Source organism: Dreissena polymorpha, chromosome 7 (genome assembly GCF_020536995.1).
Source record: "Dreissena polymorpha isolate Duluth1 chromosome 7, UMN_Dpol_1.0, whole genome shotgun sequence".
NCBI classification, from domain to species: Eukaryota; Metazoa; Mollusca; class Bivalvia; order Myida; family Dreissenidae; genus Dreissena; species Dreissena polymorpha.
In genome coordinates this window covers 24,831,574-24,846,763 of record NC_068361.1, presented here as the reverse complement: position 1 = coordinate 24,846,763, position 15,190 = coordinate 24,831,574, and the positions used below count along the sequence as shown (strand labels likewise).

Genomic DNA, 15,190 nt, shown 5'->3' with positions numbered 1-15,190 from the left:
TATGTATTGAGTAACATGTATTTCATTTCAAGGTTTATGGCTTTAACCGAAAACAGCGCTAGTCCATAACTTCAATTCAATGTTTATGTTTATTATTAACAATACTCACATTAACAGTTTGCTGCTCTGTTTGTCTTTTCACTGACGAGTGAAACAGTAATGTCAATGATAAAATCCAAAGTATTCGCAATACAACATTCACATTATGATGCCGTGCTTGAATGTAGTCCAAATAATTAGACGTAATCTGTCGATGTAAATCGACCTCATATTTATAGGAGTATGTCACGGGACCAGTTTCTATGTACTATGTTATTAAAGCTGAGGTTAATTTAAACCATGTAAAAATCAAGAGAAAATACGGAAAATTAAAGTTCAACTGAATTATTTTTATTGGAGTTCAACGTTAATGGCAAACAAATTGTTATTGTTTTGACAAAGTCCGCGAAACGGTAGTTAGAGACCGTCAAGTGAGCAACTTGTTCTCGCATGAATGTGTAAAAAATAAAAACTATGTCGTAGCCAATGCTTAACAACTTTGATTCAATAATATTTTTTTACATGTATTAAAGTTCAAAGTAAAACTATAATTAATGGCAAACAAGTTGCTCTTGTTTTGACAAACTCCGCGAAACGGTAGTTAGAGACCGTACAGTGAGGAACTTATTCTCGCATGAATATGTAAACAATAAAAACTATGTCGTAGCCAATGCTTAACAATTTTGATTCAATAATATTTTTTTTACACTTTGTATGACACTGTCATGTTATATACTGATGTTCTGTATTTACAAGCCGGGTTATTGAGATCTGCAAAGAACTACTTTTATTGCGCACGCACTTTTTATAAGTGGTAAATCGGAGTTATACAAATTTGGTTTTGGCAGCCAGCCAAGTCAGCTCGTTTCAGAAATCGGTATCAGTACTATGGCCTAAGGGCTTCGCCCCAGGCCAAAAAACTAAAAATTTCCCACTTGCTGTCCGAACAAATCCAAATTGAAGGTTTCCAAAAAAAAGAGAAAACCAAATATTTTTGGTAAATTTAATGCAATATGTTGTTAATTTCCCTAAAGCTTGAACCTAAGTGTATATAACATTGACAACTTGACAACACTTAACTATCAAAAAATCTAATACACCAAATTCAAAATATAAGAGACTTCACGACGCAATTCTTCCCATGCACTTTCAGGGTTTTTTCGCGCTAATGTTTCCCAATTGGGCTAGTACCAGTACTTTTCACAATTGACCAATAAAATTAAATTGCTGCTTTATCAATGCCCTTGAAAAGGATTGAGGAAACGTACAACATTACTTTAGTAACGTAAGAGGTAAATTTATATGATAACGTTGCATAAATAAGCCTTTTGAGGTGGATATAAACATCGAAATTATGGGTTCTTAATTTAAACATGAAAAGTTTAGATAATAATTTATGAAATATTACAAAGTTGCCCATGATAGGAAGTCACGAGTGTTTGGGTTTTTACTTGGATTAAATAACGGTATTAAATTAATTGATTTTTTAAAGCATTTATTCACTCGTACAAAATAGCGATCAATGTGACGGCAGTTTTGGCATAATACTATATAAATGATTGGGAAATCGATATTGGTGGTGAAGATGAGTTTTGACTTCTAAAACGAAGATGACAGTTTTTATGTAATTATATAATAATACTTATAACAGGATATTATACATCTGTTGAGGATCACAAAGTATTATATTAAGTATCACTGTAGGTTTGTGTTTTTTAATATAAAAGAGAGAAATGGATTATGTACTACAGTCCAGCTCGAGTTTAACTAGATAATTGCCGCATTCGCGCAGAGAAAAAGTTCATTGCGCTGTTTCAGTTCTTGAACTACAATCATTTACAAATTGACACTTACTATGAATATCGTGTTAAATGGAATAATTTTGAAAGGATCGTATATAAGAAAGCCAAAAAACAATGTTTAGCTAAACGTGTCGTGGAAGAGTAAGTTTATGAATGATTAAAATAGTCCACTAAGTGCTACGTCAGTCAAGTGGTATTTTTGCCCAGCACAGTTCATTCCAAATCTGATTTACCGGAAAACAATGGCTTTTGCGCATGCGCAGTATGATGTAAACATGCTCGTGAGGAATGCAAGACTGAATCATTGTATTATATCACAGGCAGTAACAATCAGCCAAATTTAATACACCGCCAATACTACATCATTATTTCAAACAATTACTTGGTCTTGCACTTTTCTTGGGCAATATGTATCAGCTGTTCAAGCCAAAGTTAAGATAACACCACTACCAACATCATTATTTCAAACAATTTCTTGGTCTTGTACTTCTCACGAGCCATACATATCGGCTGTTCAAGCCAAATATAAGACATCACCACCACCAAAATCACTATTTGAAACAAATACTTGGTCTTGCACTTCTGACAGGCCATACATATTAGCTGGTCAAGACAAAGATCACGGTGTAGATGCATATCGGTGGCCTCTCTGTCAAAATGCTGTCTCTCTGTTCATTCTCGGCTGCCTCTCTGTTATACACAAGACAATGGATATCGGCATTCACAAAACAGGTAAGAAAATGTAACATTGAAACCCGTAAACACATTTGTGCATAAAAAGACGAGGTCCATGAGTTGACGCATATATCCAGCTAAATGTTCATAGTACTCCGCAGGTCCAAACACATATCACAACCTCTATCGAAGATGGAATGATGACGAGGTTGGTGGAGCAATCGTGCATACATGCCACTTTGATGACTTTTTATCATTGCTTTTCCCTAATATGTCAAATATCTAGTGTCATTTATATCATCTTTATGATCAAATCCTTACGTTCAATGTACTCTATATAGTAATTTTCATCAATTTTACTTAAAAATGCCTTCTTTCGCTTTCGTTGTGGCACGGGCAGCCTCTCGATCGGCTCACTTTTCTGGCACGGGTAGCCTATCTAGTCGTCGATTGAAAATGGCATGGGAACCCTCTCCATTAGATTTCTTGTTACTAAACGTCAATATTTGAACAAGTATTGCAAATTAGATCAAACTTAACCGCTTGATATATCAAAGTTCTCTTCTCGAGTGGATATGACTTATAATAGGCTAGACTTTTACAAAATTGAATCTTGTATTGTGCCCTTTTTTAGCTGTAAATATTTCATTTTTGAATATTTTTGAACACAATTTTGTGCTTTTTGCTATTGGCGAAAATTGAAAGATAACATTGATATTAAATGAATAAACGTTGATACCAGGGCTCAGTGAACCAGAAAGCAACTAGTCCGAGTCAATGGATAGGGACGTCATGATATTATATTATTGTTCCGTTACATAAAAAGGGCGACAAGTCTGATATAAAAAATTATAGAGGTATAACACTATTAAGTAATTTTGCTAAGTTGTTTACATGTGTACTAAACCAACGTATATCAAAATGGTGCGAAGAAAATAACACCATTTCAGATGCACAATTTGGATTCAGAAAGGGTAGATCGACAGTAGACGCAGTATTTGTACTGCACTCAATTATTGAAAATTATGTTAATTCGAATAAACGTTTGTATTGCTGTTTCGTGGACATGAAGCGTTGTTTTGATTCGATTTATCTCAATGCCCTATGGTTAAAATTGTATAAAGCTAACGTGGATGGTAAAGTGTTGCGTATAATACGCAGCATGTATCAATCTGTTAAGTCATGTGTTAGACATTGCGAAAACTATTCTGATTACTTTAATATAGCAGTTGGCTTGAGGCAAGGGGAGATAATCTCCCCGATCTTGTTTTCTCTTTTCGTAGAAGATATAGAAATGTATTTGCAAAATAGAAATAGCAAAGGTATAGTTATACAGGATATGTGTTTGATTCTTTTGTTATTCGCAGATGATATGGTTGTTATTGGTGAAACCCCAGAAGATTTACAATTGTCAATAGATCATTTGCATAATTACTGTGAAACATGGGGATTAGAAGTGAACACTGCGAAGACAAAAGTTGTAGTATTTCGCAAACGAGGTGGTTTAAAACATAATGAAAAATGGATATATGCTGATGAATACTTGGATGTTGTTAATGACTTTAACTATTTAGGTGTTACATTGAACTACACGGGTAATTTTAATCTTAATTCTCAGACGTTATATGGTAAAGGCTTAAAAGCATTGAATAATTTATTGTCAAAGCTGAAAAAATACGAATGTAAACCAAGAGTAGCACTGCAGTTATTTGATGCTTTTGTTTCTCCTATTATTACGTATGGTTGTGAAGTATGGGGGTTTACCAAATCATCACAGTTAGAAAGGCTGCATTTAAAATTTTGCAAAGCTACGCTTGGTGTTAGACAATCTACAGCTAATGTAGCTGTATACGGTGAACTGGGTAGATACCCATTGTATATAAACCGATATGTACGTATTATAAAATACTGGTTAAAGTTAAAGGATAGTGATAACATTATTACCAAGTCAGTTGTTAAAGATGCTTTGTGCGATGTTAGTATAAATAGAACGAATTGGTTTAGTAAAGTTAAGAACCTTCTTACACGTTACGGTTTTTACTATGTTTGGTGTAGTGACATACCTATAAATACTAACCAGTTTATTTGTACATTTCGGCAAAGGCTAATTGATGAATATTTGCAACAATGGCAAGAAAATGTTACAGATAGTGGAGTTTTAACTTTGTATAAAACACTTAACATGTCACATGGATTTGAATCTTATCTAGATCTCATTGTGTCGAGAGATCTCAGAGTTGTATTTACGAAATTACGTATATGTTCCCATAACTTGAGAATACACACTGGTAGATACGAAAAATTAGATAGACATTTACGTATTTGTCAAATCTGCTCTACCAATGAGATCGAGGACGAATTTCATTTGATGTTTAAATGTACAGCATATGCTCATTTAAGACCAATTTATTTAAAACATTATTATAGAAATAGACCTAGTATGTTTAAGTTGATACAACTGTTTAATACAAACAACAAATCAGAATTGTTTATGTTAAGTAAATATATATCTGAAGCTTTTAAAATTCGCAACGTAGCATTGACGGATTTATAACACTGGTCATTGTATACAAGACTCAAGACTATTTATTGAAAGAATGCATTACAATAACAGCTAGTTATTTGATTATAAGCTATTTTCGTTCCAACAATACATATTTATTACCATATGAAATTAATCATTGTACCAATAAGCATGAATATTGTTGTATATAAGTTCATCCTGTTAAATAGATTTGTTAAATAATGACCCATACTTCACTGTATAATCTTGTTGTATTAATTATTATATGTATGCATATATATATAACACAAAAAACTGTAAAGTTTACGTGAATAAAATATGTTCTGTTCTGTTCATGATACTTATTGACTGGTTCATCCACTTGTAAAAAGCCGTTTTAAAAGGACGTTTTAAAATGGGCCCTTTTGAAAATCTGAGGCAAGCCGGCGACAAGTTACTTGACTTGCACGAGAAAATCCATGAACTCGTGGCATTTGAACGAATCTTTGGTTTTTGCATTATGTTCTGTAAACACGTGGCACCAATATGAGTTTATTATTTCAGCAATTTATCAACGCGATTTTCATTACTGAAGGATTTATACATGTACATAAAGATACCACAAATATGTAGCCGATAGCGTTAGTCCAAATAATTACGTTAAAAGTGATATTTACATACAATATTATGACATTTTTAATTTTTACTATCAATTATTTTAACACGTGTTAAATACGGAATACGGATATTGCTAAGTAGATTGTCGTGTGTCGACCTTCATGGTCGACGCACGACATTTAAGCGACGCACGATACGACATTCGACATTTAAAGTCGACATGCGCCAATCTAGATTTGAGTGTCGCATATCGCGCTGGATTTTGGAAGAACAAAATACTGCGGATAATCTTGACTACACATGGCATTTTTCGTATAACTATTGTGAACTGACAATTCTGGGGTCAAAATATTGAACTTGAATTTTATGACAGTTTGAATACAATTGATGAAAATTACTATCTAGCGTACATTGAACGTAAGGATTTGATCATAAAGATGATATCAATGACACTAGATATTTGACATATTAGAGGAAAGCTATGTTAAAAAGTCATCAAAGTGGCATGTATGCACGATTGTTCCACCAACCTCGTCATCATTCCATCTTCGATAGAGGTTGTGATAAGTGTTTGGACCTGCGGAATACTGTGAACATTTAGCTGGATATATGCTTCATTTCATGGATCTTCTCTTTTTATGCACAAATGTGTTTACAGATTTTAATTTTATATTTTCTTACCTGTTTTGTGAATGTCGATCATCCGTTTTCTAGTATATGACAGAGAGGTAGCCGAAAATGAACAGAGAGGCAGCATTTTGACAGAGAGGCCACCGATATGCATATACACCGTGAAGATATATTGGATCTGGCACGAGTTGTCATATCATACCATATTTTATCAAACGAGTTCAGGAATTCTGTTAGTAAGTGAGCCTAAGACTCAAACAAATCGACGGGTTCACTCACGCTTATCTTGGGACATTGGTCATCATTGCAACGCTAAAACATCGAGTATTAATTGAAGGCCAAATGTTGCATCTGTTAGGATTTCTCATGAGATACGATTAACATAACAATTTACAATCAACCTGCATTCGCACAGAGAGACATTCAACTAGGTGCTATGTTTCCTTTGTTTATTTCAGTTAGAGGTCAAATCTTTAAATAATTCCATTTGTAAGGCCCTGGCTTCTGGATATGTAAAATTTCATTGGATGGTTATTAATATGACATCTGGTCACATGGTTTTTGTTGTTTAGCGTGCTTTTTCGTCACATGGTATTTTTTCGCGGACGTTTTAGCGTGTTTATTTCGTTATTTTTGTAAAAATGATTTTTGATTGATAATGTTCTAATTATTTTGAGTTCAACATAAACAAAAAAACCGGTTGATTGATACATTAATTGTTTATTCCTCACGCATGAACGTGCACAGACTATCTCAGCATTTGGTTCGGTTGAACAAAACAGACGCCATTTCAAGCAAGTTCCTGATTGTTGCTGAAGAACGCACGCTAAAAGTGAGTAAATTCATTTTTAGTTGTTCGCTTGCGAACAACTAAGGTTAAGACTACGTTTTCCAAGCCAGATTTGTTACAGACCCCAAACCTGATAACTGCCCCATTTGCGCCGAGAAAAGAGTTGTATCATTTACAGTATACCAGATATAAGAGGTCTGTTCTTCCACTATATCCATTCACAAATGGACGCATTATGTAACTATCGTGTTAAATGTAATATTTTTTAACGGAGCGTACATAGAACAAAATCAATGAACAGTTTTTTTTAATTATAAGTGTCATGGAAAAGAGTTTTATGAATTATTAAAATAGTCCACTATTTGCTGCGTCTTAATCACATGGTATTTTTTCGCAGCACAGGTCATTCCGAATCTGAGGCTAATAATAGATAAGGGAAAATAAAACTACTGCTGATTAACAAATACATGTGTAGTGGTATATCAAGAATTTAATACACTATCACGCGTCTGTTGCGTAACCTCTATGAAAGTGCTTGCTAGTTTACAGCAGGTTTTAATTTGATTTGTGTGGAAAACGTTGTTTTGTTCTCATCAGGTAGCGGCAATATATCTCTCCTGTATTCTTAATTGCTCTGTTGATAACAACGCAATAGTTTAAGGTAAAGTTTGTTTAATTTCACAGTTCAAAATTTATTTTTAAAAAAAGTTAAACACGAGTTCACCAATAACTACATTTATACTATAGACAACGACAAAATTGCTTTATAAACGCTAAAACCGAACATCAAAAAAAACAACTAAATATGACAAGAGATATCTTTTTAAAAAGATATGGACGTAAATTAAATTAAACACAAAAGTTTAACTTTTGTGAGTTTTGTTCACTTGTTAGTCGCATATTCAGCACATGAAATGTGTGTTATTATAGTCAAACAAAACATCAGTGTTAGTAGATAAAAATTATACTACGGGAGTTCTCATCAAAAGTGTCCTCATATAGCTTATTACGTGTTTTTTTTCCCCATCGAAATATATTGCATGTTCATTTTTTATTAACACGCAGTTTTGTTTGGACACATTCAAATCACCTTTTCATAGCCGCGTCATGTGAAAATGCGTCTTATGGCGTTTCGGCTAGCATAGCTTAAGCCCAGTCTGTGCATTTGCGCATTCTGGTCAGGGGCGCTGCTGTCCGCTATAAAATCACTAACGGTTTTATGGCCCCATTATGTGTAGCGGATCCGTGGTCAAGTGGTAACACACTGGCTTCACAATCCAGAGATCGCTGGTTCCATCCCCCGCTGCACCTAACCTACTAACTCGTCTGTCGCATGAGACCTTAAACCGAGGTGCAGTGTACTAGGTGCTATACACCGGGCAATAAAAGACCCAGGGTTACCTCTGGAACGGGTAGTCTCCTGTATCTTGCACTATCCCCCGTAACCAACTAACACGTCTTTCTGGGGGCGATGGCCATATGGGAGACAATCCCGGTGCACTCGATACAAAACAAAAACAACAACAACAACTGGCCCCATTATGTATCTCCGGACCAGGCAGAGGGATGTGCAGACTGGGGGCTATAGCTATGATGGGCGCATATGGCATAAGACCCATTTTCGCATGACGCTGGTTTAAAAAAAATCTAATTGTGAGTTGTAAATGGCTCATTTTAGCTCAATGCTTTTCGATATCAAATTGAATTCAAAATAGCAAATATAGCAAACTGGCAAATAAGGGTAACCTATTCAGGCGTTAGTGCACACACATCTCAACATGTTCGTTTAGACACACTCTTTATATTGTGAATGGGTTGTGATCATTTCAAACTTGCGATTTAAAAATTGAGTTGCGTCTAAGATTATGCAATAGCGAACAACTTCAGCGCCTTCAGCGCAATGATTAATTATTGGACTTTAATCTTTGGGATTTCGAAATTAACTGAATGTATCATATAAATTAGAATAGTGTGAGGACTTATAAATAGCAGAATAAAATCTTAAGGGCCACTTAAAGACTTGTGTTTGCATTGTCATCCCATCAAAATAAAACACAGACATAATTATGAAGGGTAACTGTTTCCACACAAATATTGTTAAGGCATGATTGCCTGGTAAAAAATGACTTGTTCATAAAACAGTTCTAAAATAACAACATATTTTCAATTGTTACTTTTTAGTTTTGAAAGGTTATGTGATTATGTTTATATCCAATATATAAATAAGAAATTCAAAAGACATTATCAGGAGGTAATTTCTTTTTACCATCCGCTAACCAGGACTAAGACTGTTTACATTAGGCATTGTTTTGTTTATGGTTAAAAGTTAGCAAAACTAAAAAACCTTATAAGTTAAGTAGGGGGTCACCCATGAGAAGTAGGGAGGGCGGTCTTGGGCAAGGCCTTGAGAATTTGCAAAATGACACATAAAAGACTAGCTTACAAATTAGCAAACCTTTAAAATATCACTTGTTTTGCAAGCTCATTTTTAAACAGAATAGTTAATACATTTTTATTTATATTAAATTGTGTCAGAAACAATCAAATTTCACTCAATTTTATTAGGCAATACATGTAATGCACATGATCATCTAATTCAAATTCATGAATTAAAATAAAACAATACTTTTTTCTAAGATTAGTGGAGAACTAAATAAACAATATAACTTTGCTAACTGTTTTAAGAGGTCACGAATTCAACATTTTGTTTCAGTGCTTTGTCTTAATCATGTGATTTAACGGCCTTTTTCTGGACAATTTGTAACTTTTTTTAAGAATGTAACACAAAATCACCAACAGTTATAAGGGTAGTGCATGTGTTTTGAGCATGAGGAAGAGATATGTGGGTGGAGCATGAGGGTCGTGTATTCGGGTTAGGTATATGGGGGCAAGAGGGTGGATTATGTGGGTGAATAATGAGGGTGGGGTATGTGGATGGACATGAGGGTGTGTTATGTGGGTTGAGCGAGAGAGTAGTGTATGTAGGTTAGGTATGTGGGTGGAGCAGCAGGGTGGATTATGTGGGTGGAGCATGAGGGAAGGGTTAGGTATGTGGGTGGACAAAGAGTGTGGGTTATGTGGGTGGAGCATATGGGTGAAGCATATGGGCTGAGCATGAGAGTGGGATATGTGGGTGGAGCATGAAGTTGGGCTATGTGGGTGGAGCATGAGGGTAGTATATATGGGTGTAGCAAGAGGGTGTGGTATGTTTGTGGAGCATGAAGGTAGATTCTGTGGGTGGAGCATGAGGGTAGTGGATGTGGGTGTAACATGATGATTAGTACGGTAAGTAACGCAGTTAAGATTCAATTATAAAAATAAATGGCAAAATGAATTAAAATTTGGAATTAAAGCAAATCCATAAAGGTAATGTTTTATTGTTTTATACGCAGTCATGCACAAAAAGTGCGTCCCGATGACTCTATTGGTTTGCAATGAGCGTCTTTTGTCAGATTCATGTGTACCAATACGCTTAGTTAAAGCTTGAGAAGAAAATTAGCCTACATTATGATTATTAAATCATTTTGAATGCATGTCAAGTATCGACATATCAAAAGCGTAAAATGTAGATGTTGATCAGAGCAAAAACCTCTCGACTCCAACGATAAATGATAATAAAATGAATATTTAGACAGGAGCCCGCTTGATGCGTAGTCTCTGTCCTGATATAACACAATTATTAAAGACTGATTATATCATGATGATCAAAAAGATATTCAGTCAATAAGAACGGCAAGCATGTTATTTGGAATAGAGAAAAACTGTTGGTTTTCTTGTTGGTTGTGGGGCAACAGTTATTTTATGATATCTTCTGGCTCTATCCAAATCTTATTCTGCTATATTGGCCAGTTGAACCGATCAGTACATTTCTCACTGTTGGTAATGACGTGTACATGTATGGTAGATAGTGTCATTATCATCAATTTCACAAGTTTAACGTATGTAATGTTTCTTCGTGCTGAGCTACAATGATCTGACCAAAAGTAATGGACCTATCTAACCGACTCTTTTCTAAGTCCACATGTGTCTCAGATGATTTTGACTTTCTTCTCACTATTAATATGTTCTTCTCCTGCTTCTATTGTGACATCATCGGAATGATCAGTATCGGTTTGCTTTTCCAAAATTGTTTTTCCCAAGTACAGTTTGATGTGACATTAGAATATCCTCATTTAAAACAGTCGAAACAAGCACAACTTGTATTGCGCCCCCATACAGTGGTACCGTGTGTTTTATAGCCATTTTGGGAATGCCGGGGCCGGGTCCCTTTTGATTGGGAAAAAATCGCGGCGTTTTGACCAAATTGGGAAATAAGATTTTTGTTATAAGAAATGCTTCAAAATGAGAATTAAAGTGTTTTAAATATAAACTTACATTAAGTGTAACTTTTGAAGCTGGATGGGAGATAAAGACACTTTTTTAGTTGCCTTTTTGGGAAAAATATATACTTTTTTCAATTGGGAATGGGACCGGATACCGGATTTTGAACAAAAATTAACACTGATACCAGGTACCAGATTCTGGCCCAAGTACAGCATGTAGCTTCATGGGACCTTTCGCAGGTTCCTTTGGTCAACTATATCTGTATTGGTCTCATCATCCCCTTCTGTCATCAATTCGTTATTAATTGCACTGCCATGGGTTGTAGCATAACACACATGACAAAAAATAATCATGTGTGTCGCGGACCAGAACTCTTCTTTATTTCACGACATTATGTGCATTGTTGTTCCCAATTTGTTACAGCCTGAGCCTTTGTCATGACCACATTTAAAGAAGTGTCAAATCTAACGGCTGTTATATCTGATCACTAAATCGAATATCGTTATGTTAAAATAATCAGATGAAGATGAATCGGTAAAAAATGTGAATGGCTTTCATTTTGAACACTGCACTTAACTATTTCAATGCCAATTATTGATTCTGCTATTTTGTTATTGTGTTAATGACCATAGTTGAGATCTTTCTCAATTTCTCTAAAACATACACTTAACTACAGTGTTCAAGCCGGGTTCCCTCGTTTATATTTCAATAAACATGCTGGATTTCTTCTAGATTTGTGAGGGTATATTTTTTACTGACGTCGATCCATTCTTATCTTTAAACTCTTTTGTCGATTGCTCCATTCACTCAAGGACTTCCATTTTCATGTTAACTCTGTATCGGTTTTCTATTTTTTCGTTTTACTCTATAACTCTTTATTTAAGGATATTATTGTTTTCTGGGATATTGTCCAGTTTTTCTATGAATACCGTAATTACTCTAGGTTTTGGGGAGCCAAAAATAATTATGTGTATGATAACCCGATTGCTTATAAAAAAATAGTGTTTTGTTATGAGATGCCACTTATATTCAGTTCTAAAAAACAACTTGCAATATTTCTTGTTTTGAGGATATCCAAGACATTGAAAAAAAATATATATGTATCAAACGGCCGACTTCAAAATAATGATACAAGTTGTCATTCATATGTTTGCAATGCTTCATAAATAGTTTCCAATGGCCCTTTTCCATAGCCATAAGGTATCCAAGATACACATATGTGTCAAATAAATCTAAATGTATGCTTATGTACATAATATTTGTTTCACTTTGATTATAGCAAGCGTATTTGTATATATCCGAGCATTAATAATAAAGTTAATGTAGTTTGAATATCAGCGACGCTATTTGTCTAGATTTTGTGAGAATGAACGCATCTGTTTAGCAGATGTGACAGTATCTAAGTAAACAATCTGTGAACATTATGAATGCAATAAATTGTCAATTTTAATGTAGTTACTGTCGAGCAGATGTGGAAGTATGTCAGTAACAAATCTGTGAACATTATGAATGCAAATAATTGTCAATTTAAATGTAGTTAACAGTTGAGCGGATATGACAGTATCTCATTAAATCTATCTATCTTTCAATACTGCCGGAACCCCCTTGCGGGTACTATTGGCAGGTGCGCGTGTCAGTGCAAGAATAAAAGGTTTAAAAGCATTGAAAGGGAGACTTCAAAGCATGAAAGTGAGGTGAAGATAAAAGTGTGATAGTGTTAAACAAGAAGAAACGTATTTATAGGTTAAAAGTTGTTTAAAAAAACACTGTTTTGTGCATTGGGGAGTAGAGTGGGGCTAAGGCAACGCTTAACCCCTCTAGGTATGCCTGCTGTACAACTGAGGCCGGTAGGTCGTTCCAAAGAACTATGGTGTAAGGAAAGAAGGAATATTTAAAGTAGTTGGCTGATGTATGGACTTGTCTGAATGAGAGTGGGTGCATATGACGAGTCATCCTCATAGGCCTCTCAAGATATGATGGCGGCGAAATGGCTACCAAGCCATACACAATTTTGTAAAAAAGGGTCAGTCGGGAGAGGTCACGTCGGTCCTTCAAAGTTTGCCAGTCAAGTTCAGTCTGCATACCGGTAACACTGCTGTAGAATGAGAAGTCGTTTTTCACCCAGCGGACTGCTCTACGTTGTACGTTTTCTATTTTGTCACTATTTTGTTTGGTATGTTGACTCCAGACAGAGGACGCATATTCTAACTGGGGTCTAACTAAGGTCTTATAGGCTACTTCTCTGATGTTTTCATTTTTAGTCTGTATATTCCTGCGGATGAAACCAAGAGATTTATTAGTATTCGTTGTAATGTTGGTAATATGTTTGTTCCAAGAAAGATCATCTGAAATGGAAACACCTAAATATTTAGCAATGTCTACGACTTCAAGGATTTGTCCATGTAGCCTGTAATTGAAGATGAATTTATGTTTTTTCTTAGAAATAACAAGGACTACACATTTGCTAGGGTTAAACTCCATGTCCCACAGGTTTTCCCAATTTACTAATTTGTCTTAATCATTTTGAAGAGAGGCACAGTCTTGCAAGTTGTTAATAGCCAAGTTTACAGCAGTGTCATCTGCAAACAAACGAACTTGAGAAGAGATAGAGTTAGGAAGGTCATTTATGTATAAAAGAAAGAGTAAGGGACCAAGTACTGAGCCCTGTGGCACGCCCGATGTTACAGGGACTTCTGATGAGCATTCTCCTTTCAGAACAACTGTTTGCGATCAGCCTATAAGAAAAGACTTAATCCAGGAAATTGTAGATTTGTTCACTCCATGTTGCTGTAATTTAAAAAGTAATTTAAGGTGGCTGACTTTGTCGAAAGCTTTGCTGAAGTCTAGAAGTATAAGATCAGTTTGTTAACCATTTGCGAGGTTGCGAGCCAGTTCATCGACAAGTTGAATAAGTTGGGTTTCGCAGGATCGACGTTCCCTGAAACCATGTTCAAGATCATACAAAATGTTATGTTCATTAAAATGTGCTGTAAGGTTGGAAGCTACAATATACTCTAAAACTTTGCAAAGAATACATGTTAGTGATATTGATCTATAGATGGCTGGATCTTCTTTATTTCCTTTTTTGAACAGAGGTACAATATTTGCAGAAGTCCAAATCTTTGGTAAGATGCCTGTGTCAAGAGATTTCTGAAAAAGAAGAGATAATATAGGTGCAATTTGCTGATTTTGAAGGACAAGTGGCCTGATGTTGTCTGGACCTGCAGCTTTGTGGGGTTTCAGATTGGAAAGGAGCTTCAAAACACCGTTGACCGAGATAGTGATTTCTGGCATGATTGGGTATTTGCGACTTGAAGAAGAATGAACATTAGAGTTCTCCAGGGCTGGAAAGCAAGATTGAGATAGAGTTAGAGGGGACATGGGGCTAAAGACTGACTGAAATTGCTGGTTCAGGATATTGGATTTGTCTGTATTTGAAGATTTTGTTGTATCTGAAATTTTATCATATAATGTTGAAATGCCGCATGCATCTTGTTTGGCGCTCTTGATAAGACTAAAAAGTTTTTTGGAGTTAAATTTTGAGCTGGATTCATCTGGTTCTCCATTTTGGTCTCTTATACCTAAAATATATTCAATGTAATTATTATATGATAATTTGATGGTCTTCTTGATCTGGTGTTTAAGATTTAAAAGTGTAAATTTAATTTTGCTGTTTCTCATTTTCTTCATTTCATTATGTAGTTTGTCCCTCTTCCTTATTAGGCGTTTGATGGGCTGTGTTATCCACGGAAGGGAGACTTTTGGACCTATTCTTTTTGTGGGGACGTAATCTGAAATTCCTGTAGTAAT

The 15,190-nt window shown here is 35.2% G+C and overlaps 1 protein-coding gene across 7 annotated transcripts in view; it reads right to left on the bottom strand.

Moving 5' to 3' along the window:
* The window catches only part of LOC127838702 (uncharacterized), a 160,083-nt gene extending 159,778 nt beyond the window's left edge, over nt 1–305 (bottom strand). For all 7 annotated transcript variants that reach the window (XR_008029916.1, XM_052366626.1, XM_052366616.1 and 4 more), the window contains exon 1: nt 110–305. The gene's annotated coding sequence lies outside the window, so the exon portion shown is untranslated. The remainder of the gene's footprint in view (nt 1–109) is intronic.
* Between the last annotated feature and the right edge of the window lie 14,885 nt (nt 306–15,190).